The sequence below is a fragment of the Vulpes lagopus genome, chromosome 2 (genome assembly GCF_018345385.1).
Source record: "Vulpes lagopus strain Blue_001 chromosome 2, ASM1834538v1, whole genome shotgun sequence".
NCBI lineage: Eukaryota > Metazoa > Chordata > Mammalia > Carnivora > Canidae > Vulpes > Vulpes lagopus.
In genome coordinates this window covers 13,026,065-13,037,650 of record NC_054825.1, presented here as the reverse complement: position 1 = coordinate 13,037,650, position 11,586 = coordinate 13,026,065, and positions in this window count along the sequence as shown.

The window sequence follows — 11,586 nt, the reverse complement described above, 5'->3', positions numbered from 1 at the left end:
CAAAGTCAGAAAAGTACAGACAGTCACAGGGAAGAGAGGGCTCCTCTCTCAAGCCTAGTAAGTTTTACTTTAAAAAAAAATTTTTTTATTATTATTTATTTATTCATGACAGACATAGAGAGAGAGGCAGAGACACAGGCAGAGGGAGAAGCAGGCTCCATGCCTGGAGCCCGACACAGGACTCGATCCCGGGACTCCAGGATCGTGCCCTGGGCCAAAGGCAGGTGCCAAACCTCTGAGCCACCCAGGGATCCCCAAGATTTACTTTAACTGTGGGAGTTGGATGGCTTTCAGGACCAAAAATTGAGGGAAGAACCTCCCTTGGACTCTAGACACATCTCAGATAAGAGCTGGCCCAGGGTAGTCATGGAGAGTCGTGTAGGCTCCGCACACAACCAGGTAGCCACGGCGGGTGGCATGGAACTTCTGCCAGGCATCAAGATGTCTTGGCCTGAGTGAGTGTTAGAGACTGTTTCTCCCCCCTCACGGGATATGGTGAGATAGAGGTACTCACTACACCCAGTGAGATGCGAGGCCCTTTCCTTCAACAAAGGTGTCAAACGGGGCAGCCCGGGTGGCTCAGTGGTTTAGCGCCGCCTTCAGCCCAGGCTGTAATCCTGGAGACCCAGGATCGAGTCCCACATTGGGCTCCGTGCATGGAGCCTGCTTCTCCTTCTGCCTGTGTCTCTGTCTCTCATAGATAAATAAAATCTTTTTTAAAAAGGTGTCAAATGTGAACATTATCTAGCAATCCTGATCTTAAAAAGTTAATCCAACACTTAGCACGCATGGGCTCTGTTGCATGCTTTCACGCGTTAGCTCACGTAATCCCCCCATCTCTGAGAAGCAGGCATCGTCGCGTTCACTTGCACGGATGGGAAAACTGAAGATGAGAGAGAGTAAATCATCAGTGCAGGTCTCATGGTTGGTTCGTGGAAGAGCAGAGAATTATCAAAGCGTGACAGGTAGATCCAGCGGTGGCTGGGGCGTGGAGGGGGGACTGCAGAGTCATCTGGCTCTGCAGTGGCATTCAGTGTGACATGAGCAGGCATGGGGGTTCCTGGAGGAGGTGGCTCCTCTGACAAGTTAGGGCCCCTCTGTGCAGTGTCTGTTCCTGATTTCTGGGCGCCTTCCACCACCTGACAGCGCTGCTCACACGGCGGCACCCGCGTACCTACCTTCTCGAAGGCACTGAATGCAGGGCTGCCTGCGCCTAAGCCTGGGAGAGGAGGGGGGAGGTTTACCTAACCCAGCGCACCCCCCTCACCACCTCTCTTGCAGCGTCGGAGGCCAGGTGAACGAAAGAAGCCCATTGAGTCTGGAGATGCGAGGAGCTGACAGCCTAGACGCGGCCCATTGCATCTCTGCCCCTGTGGCTCTGCGGAGGTGGCACGGCAGGCTGCCACGTTGGACGGCTGGTGGTACATGTGACCTGAGACAAGTGCGGAGAGCGTAGCTTCTCACTCAGCTGGCACACATCGGAGCAGTCCGTAGCTTCTCACTCAGCTGGCACACATCGGAGCAGTCCACCACCCCCTCTCAGAAGTAGACCTTTGGCATCCTTTTCGGTGCTGCTTTATCCAGACAGGCTGCTTTGCCCTGGGGATAGCCAGAAAGAGAGGGGACTCCCTCCTGATTTCTAGGAGCCACGGGGGAACACTTAGCCTCCATTCAGCGCTGGGTCCTTTGGTAGGTGGTTTTTGTGCCAGGGACAAATAACCTGGTTATGTCACTTACCCCTCGCCCTCTGGGGTGGCCGATGTGCTCCACAATTTACTAAGCTGAGGCTTGCAGATTCTACGTGACGTCCCAAGTCTCAGCAGCAGAGTTGGGTGCTCACTTCCTTCTGGCTCATTCCAAGCAGTGCTTTTCCCACGTGGCTGTGGGGGCCTCACACCAAGGAGACAGTTGGGGCAGATGAGGCCCATTTTAGAAGATGTATGAAAACGTATTGTAAGCAAATTGCCATTAATTTTATTTTTTTTAAGATTTATTTATTTATTTATTTATTTATTTATTTATTTATTTATTCATGATAGTCACAGAGAGAGAGAGAGAGAGAGGCAGAGACACAGGCAGAGGGAGAAGCAGGCTCCATGCAGGGAGCCCGACGTGGGATTCGATCCCAGGTCTCCAGGATCACGCCCCGGGCCAAAGGCAGGCACCAAACCGCTGCACCACCCAGGGATCCCAAATTGCCATTAATTTTAAATGGACTCTGTAACTTTAGTACATAGGATATTTCCAAAATTCTGGTTTGAAGGTTAACCTGCCACCATGGAGATTTTTATCCAGAGGAAAAAGGAAACAAAGGTGAAAACTCTACCCTGCCCCCAAAGGCAAGAGGACAGGTGCTGGCCTGCCAAGTTAGGGGGCTGGATTTAGCGATGTGGGAATTAGCTTCAAGTTGCCCCCCAGAGGCTGGGGGTGGGCACAGGGGCCCAAGCCAGGTGTCCATTCCCTGAGGCTGGGAGGTGACATGATGGATGAGATGAAGTGGCTTGGGCCATTCCTCCAGGCTGCCCTGGCCTTTTCCAGATGACCTCCACACAGCAGTTCTCTCTAACTCAGTGACTTCTCAAAACTGCCGTCTAAAGACCTAATCTTGGGAAGCCGTAAGTCCCATACAAACTTTAAAAATCATATTTTATTTCAATAGTATAAAAATAATTCTCAAACCGACATCTAAACACATGTTCTTTGTTGCAATGATAATATGCTTTGCTGCAGAGTAAGCCTTTCAATTTTGTTGTGTCTCCGATGGGGGCCCGAGCTGAACTCTCTAGAATGTATGAATTATTTTTTCCTTTAAATGGAGTCCATGCACAGTTGGAGTTGAGAAATCCAGTCCTCACATAAAATTATGCTCCCAAGCCCCAGAGACCAGAAACAGTGAGCAAGTTACACAGAGAGATCCTGGTAGCCTCGCTCCAGGCCTGGAGGCTGTGGGGCGATAGGAAGGGAAGAAAAATCTGTTTGTCCCCTTGGCTCCTCTTCCCAACTCTGAGCAAAGCCTGGCTTCAGAAATGATGGAACCGGGCTTAGGCGGCGTGGCTGCCAAGTAGGGGCACGCAGCAGGGTCCCTGGGGACCCAGCACCCTCCCCCCGCCCCCGTTAAATGGAAATAATTTCCTGACTAGCCCCTGATTCTTTCTGGGGGTGGCTCGTGGAATATAACTGAGTTTCCAGTTTGGCTGCTTCGGTCTGGAACATCAGAATTTCAGTTTCATGTGTGGTATTAAATATTTAGGACTTTGGGTCCAGTGCATACATGGATCTTCTGAGCCTCTGTAGGACTTGGCTGGACACAGACTGCTGAGTTCACCCTTCCAGTAACAGAAATATAGTATTAGTGACATGCAGTGTTTAATGAGGTCTCACTGTACACTGTCGTCTCCTCTTATTCTCCCCTAGGAAGATTAGGGGGTGTTAGCATCACTCCCTTTTTCTAGATACCCAAGGCTTGGACAGATCAAGTGACCTGCCCAAGATCCCCCATGCTTGAGCCGTATCTACGACCTCTTCTGACTACAAACTGTCACGGAAGGAGTTTGCTGAACACCCATTGTGCACAGATCCTTTTTTCTGGGTGTAATTGGGGATGGCACGTCCTGCCCTTTAGAATCACGATGTCCAAACAGCAGCCACTGGTCCCACGTGGCTACTGAGCACTTGAAATGTGGCTGGTCATAACTGAGATGTGCTGTGGGTGCCAAACACGTGCTGGAGTTCAAAGATGGTGCAAAAAAGAGAACGCAAAACATTTCATTAATATTTTTATATTAATTGTGTGTTGGTAATATTTTACATATATTGGGTTAAATATATTATTAAACTGCAGCATGCTGGTTTCTTTCTTAAAAAAAGTTTTATTTATTTATTCATAAGAGACACAGAGAGAGGCAGAGACATAGGCAGAGGGAGAAGCAGGCTCCTTGCAGGGAACCTGATGCAGGACTCGATCCCAAGATCCCGGAATCACGACCTGAGCCAAAGGCAGATGCTCAACCACTGAGCCACCAGGTGCCCCTTCTTTTTACTTTTTTGTAAACGTGGCCACTAGAAGATTGAAAACGACATCCGTGGCTCTTGTTCTTTTTTCTACAGACAGCACTGCCCGAGAAGTTCTGCTGCGCGAGTGCACACTGGTTTGGTCCTGGATCCTGGGCTGGTTCAGACACTGTCAGTGTTTGGGCATCTGTCACTGTGGTGATGATGAGTTGAGAGAGCAGAGGACAGGGTTTGTCCTTCTGTCCCCAAGAGAAAAAGGCAGAGGGCTGCATACATGAGAGAAACTTGGGAAGTACAGTCGATTTTTGTTATTCGTGGTTGTTATGTTCTATAAGGTTGCCACAGACGACAGATTCCTAAATATGGAACTGCTGCTCCTAGGGGAAGTATAGGGTTAGGTTCCTTGTCAGGTTCTTACGTTGTTGCCAGCTGATCAATACATCACCCTGCTTGGTGTATGTTTCTGTTTAAAGATTATTTATGTATATATCCATATATATATCCAATATATCCACTATAACTCGTGCCTGGGGGCACCTGGGTGGCTCAGTGGTTGGGCATCTGCCTTTGGTTCAGGTTGTGATCCCATGGTCCTGGGATCGAGTCCCACATCAGGTTCCCCACAGGGGCCCTACTTCTCCCTCTATGTCTCTGCCTCTCTCTATGTCTCTCTCATGAACAAACTCTCATGAACAAATAAATAAAATCTTTAAAAATATATAACTCATGCCGGGATGAAGCTTATCTAATACTCCATAAGACACATCACAGCTTTATTCAGCTTAGAAACACCAGACAGTATTACACTGCTTGGGGGCTATTTTAAACAGTGATGTCACCAACAAAAAGTATGAAATATGAAAAATATGACACTAGATATACCTCCCAAAGGACCTTGTGAATGTGCGTGCTGAGTGACTCAAAATTTTTGCCACCCTGCGCATGTCTGCAAACGCCCGCAAAAGCACCACGAATACTGATTTGGGGTTACAGACACATTTTAGTGAGTGGGTGAATTGGCAAACACGGAATCCGCAGATAATGAGAAGTGTTTTTACCAGCTTACTATGGTCAGTCCCAGTGCTCATCTCCCACCGGCTGCCAGTCTTTTGATCTCAAAGTCTGCCCTGAGGTTTCTGGTTGTGTCCACTTACCATCAGCCCACTGCCCAAGCTGGAGCCGCAGGCCTGGAGGCGCGGGGAGGCCTGGCCTCAGAGGAGAGGAAGAGCAACTGGCGTCCTGCAGTTTGCAACCCACAGGCTGGATATTTCACCTCTTCATGCCTCGACTATGCAGTCTATGAAATGGAGGTCACGCTCATCATTTCCTCCCGAAGATCGGGCGAGGTGACTACGCAAAGTGCCTTGGAAGCGGCACCTAACACACGGATGCACAGCGCTCACGTGCTTTCCTGATCCGCTGTGAGCTGGGGAAGGCAGGACTTGTCGGTGCGCAGGCATTGAGAACACAGGCTCTGGACTCAGTTTACCTGGGTTGGGATCCTGACCCTGTCCTTGATTGCACTGCGTGAGCTTGGGCCAGTGACTGGAACTCCCCAGGCCTCAAGCACCCTGTGAGATGGGGATGATACTAACAGTGCAAGGACTCAATGAGGCTGTGCTGGCAAAGCGCTTGGCACAGAGGATGCCCAATAGGTGGTGGCGAGTCTCTAGTGGTAACCGTGCCCTCATCTGGGCTGAGGGATGGGGGCAGGGGGAGTCATGTAAGCCTCAGCGTCTTCATCTTAAAAGCCAGGAAATAGTACCTCCTTCAGATAGTAGGGTAAGAAATAACCCAGAGCATATCAAAGCTGGGCACATAAGAAATACTTCACGCTCCTTTCTCTTCCCCCCGTTCTGTTTGATCCTTCTGGACCTGCATTTCCTCCCTTGTTAAAGGGGATTCCTCACTTGTTAAAGGGGAGTAAAAGCACCTGCTCAGCGAGGTGGTTGTCTGATTGGATGAGGTGATTTACCGAGCCCACCAAGCACAGCGCCCAGCACCTGGGAGTCGTGGATGGTGAGTCCGTCTGTCCTTCCTCCCGCCTCCCCACCGAGTGGATCCAACAGGGCTGAGAAGAAACAAAACGGAGCTAACTGCTCATGGACAATGGGAATGTGGGGTAGGCCAGCCTCACTGATGCCTAAGAGGAAGCCTGGCTTAAGAGAAGGGTTGGGGAGGGCGGGGGTGTCTAGCAGGAGTGGGTTACCCTCTGGGCTAAGGAATTTGATTCTCTGGAGAGCTTCAGATGAAAACATCTGGGCTGACCTGGGGCAGATCTGCTGGGTTCGGAGAGAGCTAGCGGGGGTGGCGTCAGGGGGGTCATTTGTCTTTAGCCTCAGGAGACAATGAACCCTGGGCCTCCTGAGCAATGAGACTAGGGACAGGGAGGGATGTCCCATGCTCCTTCTGCTTTCTCTCACGAAGCTTCTAAGGAAATTCCATTGCATTGTATTTACAAGGCATCCCCAACTGTCAGCTTCCTTGAACACAATGTATTTAATAAAAAGCCATTAAGCCTTGTAAAGCTGTCAGAAATCTAAATGACACTTGTAATAAAATCTTGTCGGGTGACCTGTTCCGGTTAATCAGGTCCAGTGACATCATCACCCACAGATCTGTCTGGTACCCAAGGCGCTAGGTATATTTAGACAGCTTTATGATCCACACCGATTTGAGTTATTAAAATTGTACAGTTTTGCAAGGAATTTGGGATTTAATAAAGCAGTGGAGAAACTACAAAAGGAGCAATAACCTTCCAAAGAGCCAATCCTCCCGTGTGCTGGGGGCGTGTGCTGGGGGCGTGTGCTCAGGCTAGTGGCCAGGCGGATCCCATGCCAGGCCCTCACATGGGTGATTTTATGCATCTACAATGTGTCTATCTGGCATCTGCAAGGCTAGCAAATATATTGCATCGAACCCAATGACTTCAAGGTGGTGAATTGTGCTTAAATGTAAAGATTTATGGGTGTATTCAGATTACAAGAAGATATTACCACCAATTGCTTATTAGCTCTAATCAGCCTCTTTTGAGCAAATAAACTGCTCGATTGTAAATATCTTTGTCCCTGATTACCCGCCTGGGTAGTTCCCAGAACTCTAGTCTCTTTAAGGCATATCTTTACTTATCTGGAACTACAAAAGCCAGCCTTCATGTAACAATCAGGATGAGACAGACAGACGGACACAGACAAGGGCCATCTATTTGCTCAATAATCTATAAATTCCGACTAATGGGGCAGATATCAAAAAAATGTGTTGGGCGCAAGATAAATAAATCACACCTGGTCTCCTGGCATAAACTGGCACAGCGTTCCTGATATTTCAGTCAAATTATTCCATTTGTTTTTAAAGATATTTTAATCCCGCATGACCTCAAACTTCCCGTGAACCAGGGCCTGGACCCAAGGCCGCCCACGGCCTTTGCAATAAATCCGTTGTCTCCCTTCCCAGACCTCAACCCAGCTCCATAGATCACCTCGCCCTGCATCTTGCTTCAATTACTCAATTAACTGCAGTAAGGTTCTTGTAGGTTTTGCAGATGTTGCTTTATTATCAAGGCCTCAGACGAACAGGAGAGTTCAGGAGCTGAGGTTATAGGAAGGTTGATGGGGGAAGGGCCGGGATGGGACACGGAGGATATTCCCAGCAGCCGTTGGGGCCGAAGCCCTAAGAGAGGGGCACCGTTCCCCCCACACTTCCCTCAGCTCTTAAATGCCCTTCGTGGCTTAGGGAATGTGTGATGTTATCTCACTGAGAAACTGCTTGAGAGAAGTAGGTATTCCACCTTCCTATGAGATAATGCTGTGATTAACAGATGCTTAATTGGGCCATTTATCAAGAACAGGACCTGCCTCCAAGTCAGTGGGCTAAGTAAATTATTACCCACCCTCCAGGTGTTGGACTGGCAGATCTATTACTCTTCTCGAAATGGTCTTCAGAAGATTTTATATGAAAAGATGATTTATTTCCCAAAGGAATTCTATTGTGCGCTTATTTATCCAGAATGTAGCAAGCAGGGTTCTGCTCGGCCCTAACTTCCTTGGGGCACAAAAGAAGGTTATGGAAAATTAGAATCACGGAGAGGGTCAGAGCCGGAAGGACACTTAGAAATCAGCTAGTACAAACTGGCCATTTTACAGATGACAACACTGAGGCTTGAGCCAACTATGGCAAATTACGCAGCCAGTTAGCACACTGTCAACAGTTGTTGTTTTTTTTTTTTTTAATTTAAGGGGTGATCTCTGTAGCTGATACAATCAACTTCCTCAAAACCAAGTATTTCATTCTGAATGAGACTTTTTTATACTTTAAAATGCTGGGTTTCTCAATCTCAGCATTGTTGACATTTGGGTTGGATCATTTCATCGTGGGGGCTTTCCTCTGCGTTGCAGGATATTTAGCAGCATCTCCCCACTATGTGCCGGGAACACCCTCCCTCCCAGTTAGGACAACCAAAAATGTCTCAGGACATTGAAAATGTCCCCAAAGATGCAAGATCATCCCTGGTCAAGAACTTTTGCTGTAGAGTATTGTCATCACCATTGTCATCACAAAATTAATAATATGAATAATAGCAGCTAACGTTTATTGAATGCCACACATGGCTAAATACTTGATACACATCCTCTCATTTAACCTTCGCATTTGCTCCATTATGTGGAGTATTATTATTACTCCATTTTTCAGATGAGAAAAATCTAGGCTCAGGCAGGCCTGCCCAAGTTCATGAGGCTACTAAGTACCAGAGGTGGAGTGCAAACCCCGGAGCTCCTATTCACACCGGTAAATAAAGAATGAGGCTGCTGAATTAGGATTTGTTATTAGGTGGTAAAACCATACAATGTCATTTCCCATTATCCTTAGTAGTGAACTTGTTTTTAAGAATCTGTTGGCGGGACGCCTGGGTGACTCAGTGGTTGAGCATCTGCCTTCAGCTCAGGGTGTGATCCCAGGGTTCTGGGATTGAGTCCTGCATTGGGCTCCTGACATGGAGAGCCTGCTTCTCCCTCTGCCTATGTCTCTCTCTGCCTCTGTGTGTGTCTCTCATGAATAAATAAATAAAATATTTTAAAGAAAAGAATCCGTTGGCATAATAAGTTATCTTCCTACATTAAAAGAAAAGAAAAATGCACCAGGTGGCTTGTCAACGGGAGGCACTGGTTTCTCTGTAGCTTACAGTGTGCTGTCTTTCTGGCATCCCGAGGCAGCACAATGCTAGTCCACATCATGGATCGAAGCACTCAAGACCGTAAGCACACAACACAGGAACTTTTTTTTTTTAAGATTTATTTATTTATTTACTTGAGAGAGAGAGAGTAAGCACAAATTGGGGGGGGGGCAGAGGGAGAGGAAGAAGCAGACTCCCTGATGTGGGGCTCCATCCCCAAACCCCAAGATCCTGACATGAGCCGAAGGCAGATGCTTAGCCGACTGAGCTACCCAGGCGGCCCCAGAGTTAGGAACTTCTGAACAACTATATTTCACTGGGCAAATAACTCTTCTGCTTGTCCAAAATGTCCAAAGATGCAGAGCCTGGTCTTGTTCCTAGGCTGAGGCAGATTGCTTTCCCAGACCAGGATGCTGTCTGATAGCTGGGCTAGGAAATCCCCAGGTGAAAAATGCTGCAGGCACTGGCCTCAAAGGTAGAGTGGGTTTCATGCCAGGAAACAAATTCAGTGTAAAACAGTGATTCGAGGAGAGACACTGCCACGCAGGGGATTTGTGATATTGATGTCTAGGAGTGTGCCTACGCCACTCTGGACATGAGATTTGGGGGTGAAATAAAAGAATGTCTTTGCAAGAATGTGTAAATAAAGCCCAGTCCTCCATCCCTCAATAGTTTAACAACAGTATTTCCCTATCTGTAGCATGTGCTCTAGGTGCTATGGCCTAGTCCTTAGAGTAATCTGATTTTTACCATTTCTTCTTCCCTTTTACCTTGATTTCTTCATCCATTTATTTTATTGCACTGTCAACTGTATATGTATGCATGTGCATATGTTAGTGTATGCATGTATATATGTGCGGGTAAGTGTGTATGTGTGTACAAATAAACGCATGTATATAGTTGTTTTTTCCTTTGATAAGTCATGCCAAATCCTTCTTAAGGAGGCAGGTATAAGTCAGAAAACTGTAACAATAGCTCAAGTGCACAGGCTTCACTATGGAGTTTTAGGGGACTGGTAATCACTATGGAATTCCCTCTTTTTAAAAAAAAAGATTTATTTTTTAAAAGATTTTATTTATTTATTAATGAGAGAGAGAGAGAGAGAAAGAGAGAGAGAGAGAGAGAGAGGCAGAGACCGGCAAAGGCAGAGGGAGAAGCAGGCTCCATGCAGAGAGCCCGATGCAGGACTTGATCCTGCGGTCTCCAGGATCACACCCTGGGCTGAAGGCAGAGGCTTAACTGCTGACCCGCCCAGGCGTCTCTATTTCTTTATTTTAAAGAGAGACCAAGAGGGATCCCTGGGTGGTGCAGCGGTTTGGCGCCTGCCTTTGGCCCAGGGCGCGATCCTGGAAACCCGAGATCGAATCCCACGTCGGGCTCCCGGTGCATGGAGCCTGCTTTTCCCTCTGGCTGTGTCTCTGCCTCTCTCTCTCTCTCTGTGACTATCATAAATAATAAAATAAAAATTAATAAAAAAAAAGAGAGAGACCAAGAGAGAGACAGAGAGACAGAGAGAAAGGGAGGGGCAGAGGGAGAGGGAGACAGTCTCAAGCAGACTCTGTGCTGAGCTTGGAGCCCGACGAGGGGCTTGATTTCATGATCCTGAGATCACAACCTGAGCCGAAACCAAGAGTCGGACACAACTGTGCCACCCAGACGCCCCGGAATTCCCTTCTTTTTAAAGAAACACTTTACTAATGTTCACACCAGCATTTCCAAAGGGCACCGAGTGCTACTGGCACACTGCACCAACATGGGGGAGACACCCCATGCCAGAGGCACACTCTTGGACAGGTGGGGTTGCCAGGACAGCTATTTGCTTACCAACACCTGTTTTGTGTTTTTCATTCCAACAAGACTCCTTGTCCATCAAGTGAGAGTGTACATAAAAATATTGCCAACTATGAAGTGCTTTTCAAAACTCAGGTTAGTCTCATTCTAATCATTTACTGTAATTTTTCTACCCAAGCTAATACACTAAGAAGATGTGCAGGGGAAGCGAATCCTCAGGTAAATTAGAGTAGGTTTCAGACACTGGCATGAATCCTCAGTTGAAAGAGAGAGAGAGAGAGAGAGAGCAAGAGAGACCCCATTTAAGACCATGATTTCTGTTCAAGCCATACATTTTCTTTACCACACGGAGAAAGTGCTGTCATGTGCACCGTGGTAACACGTGGAGAGCTCCCATAACTTCACCATAACTATCCTGAGGACCTAATAGGGGAGGTCTTTAACCCACAAGGATGATCAAGGAAGATGAAACTAGATAAAGCTAAGCAAGATTAAGGACTCATTCAAGGTCATTTGGTCAACACGTGACCACGTTTGGATTTGCACCCTGACCTGTCCAAACTCAGCACTTCTCCCTTTTGTTTCACCACTAGATGAAACAATCCCAGAGCCTG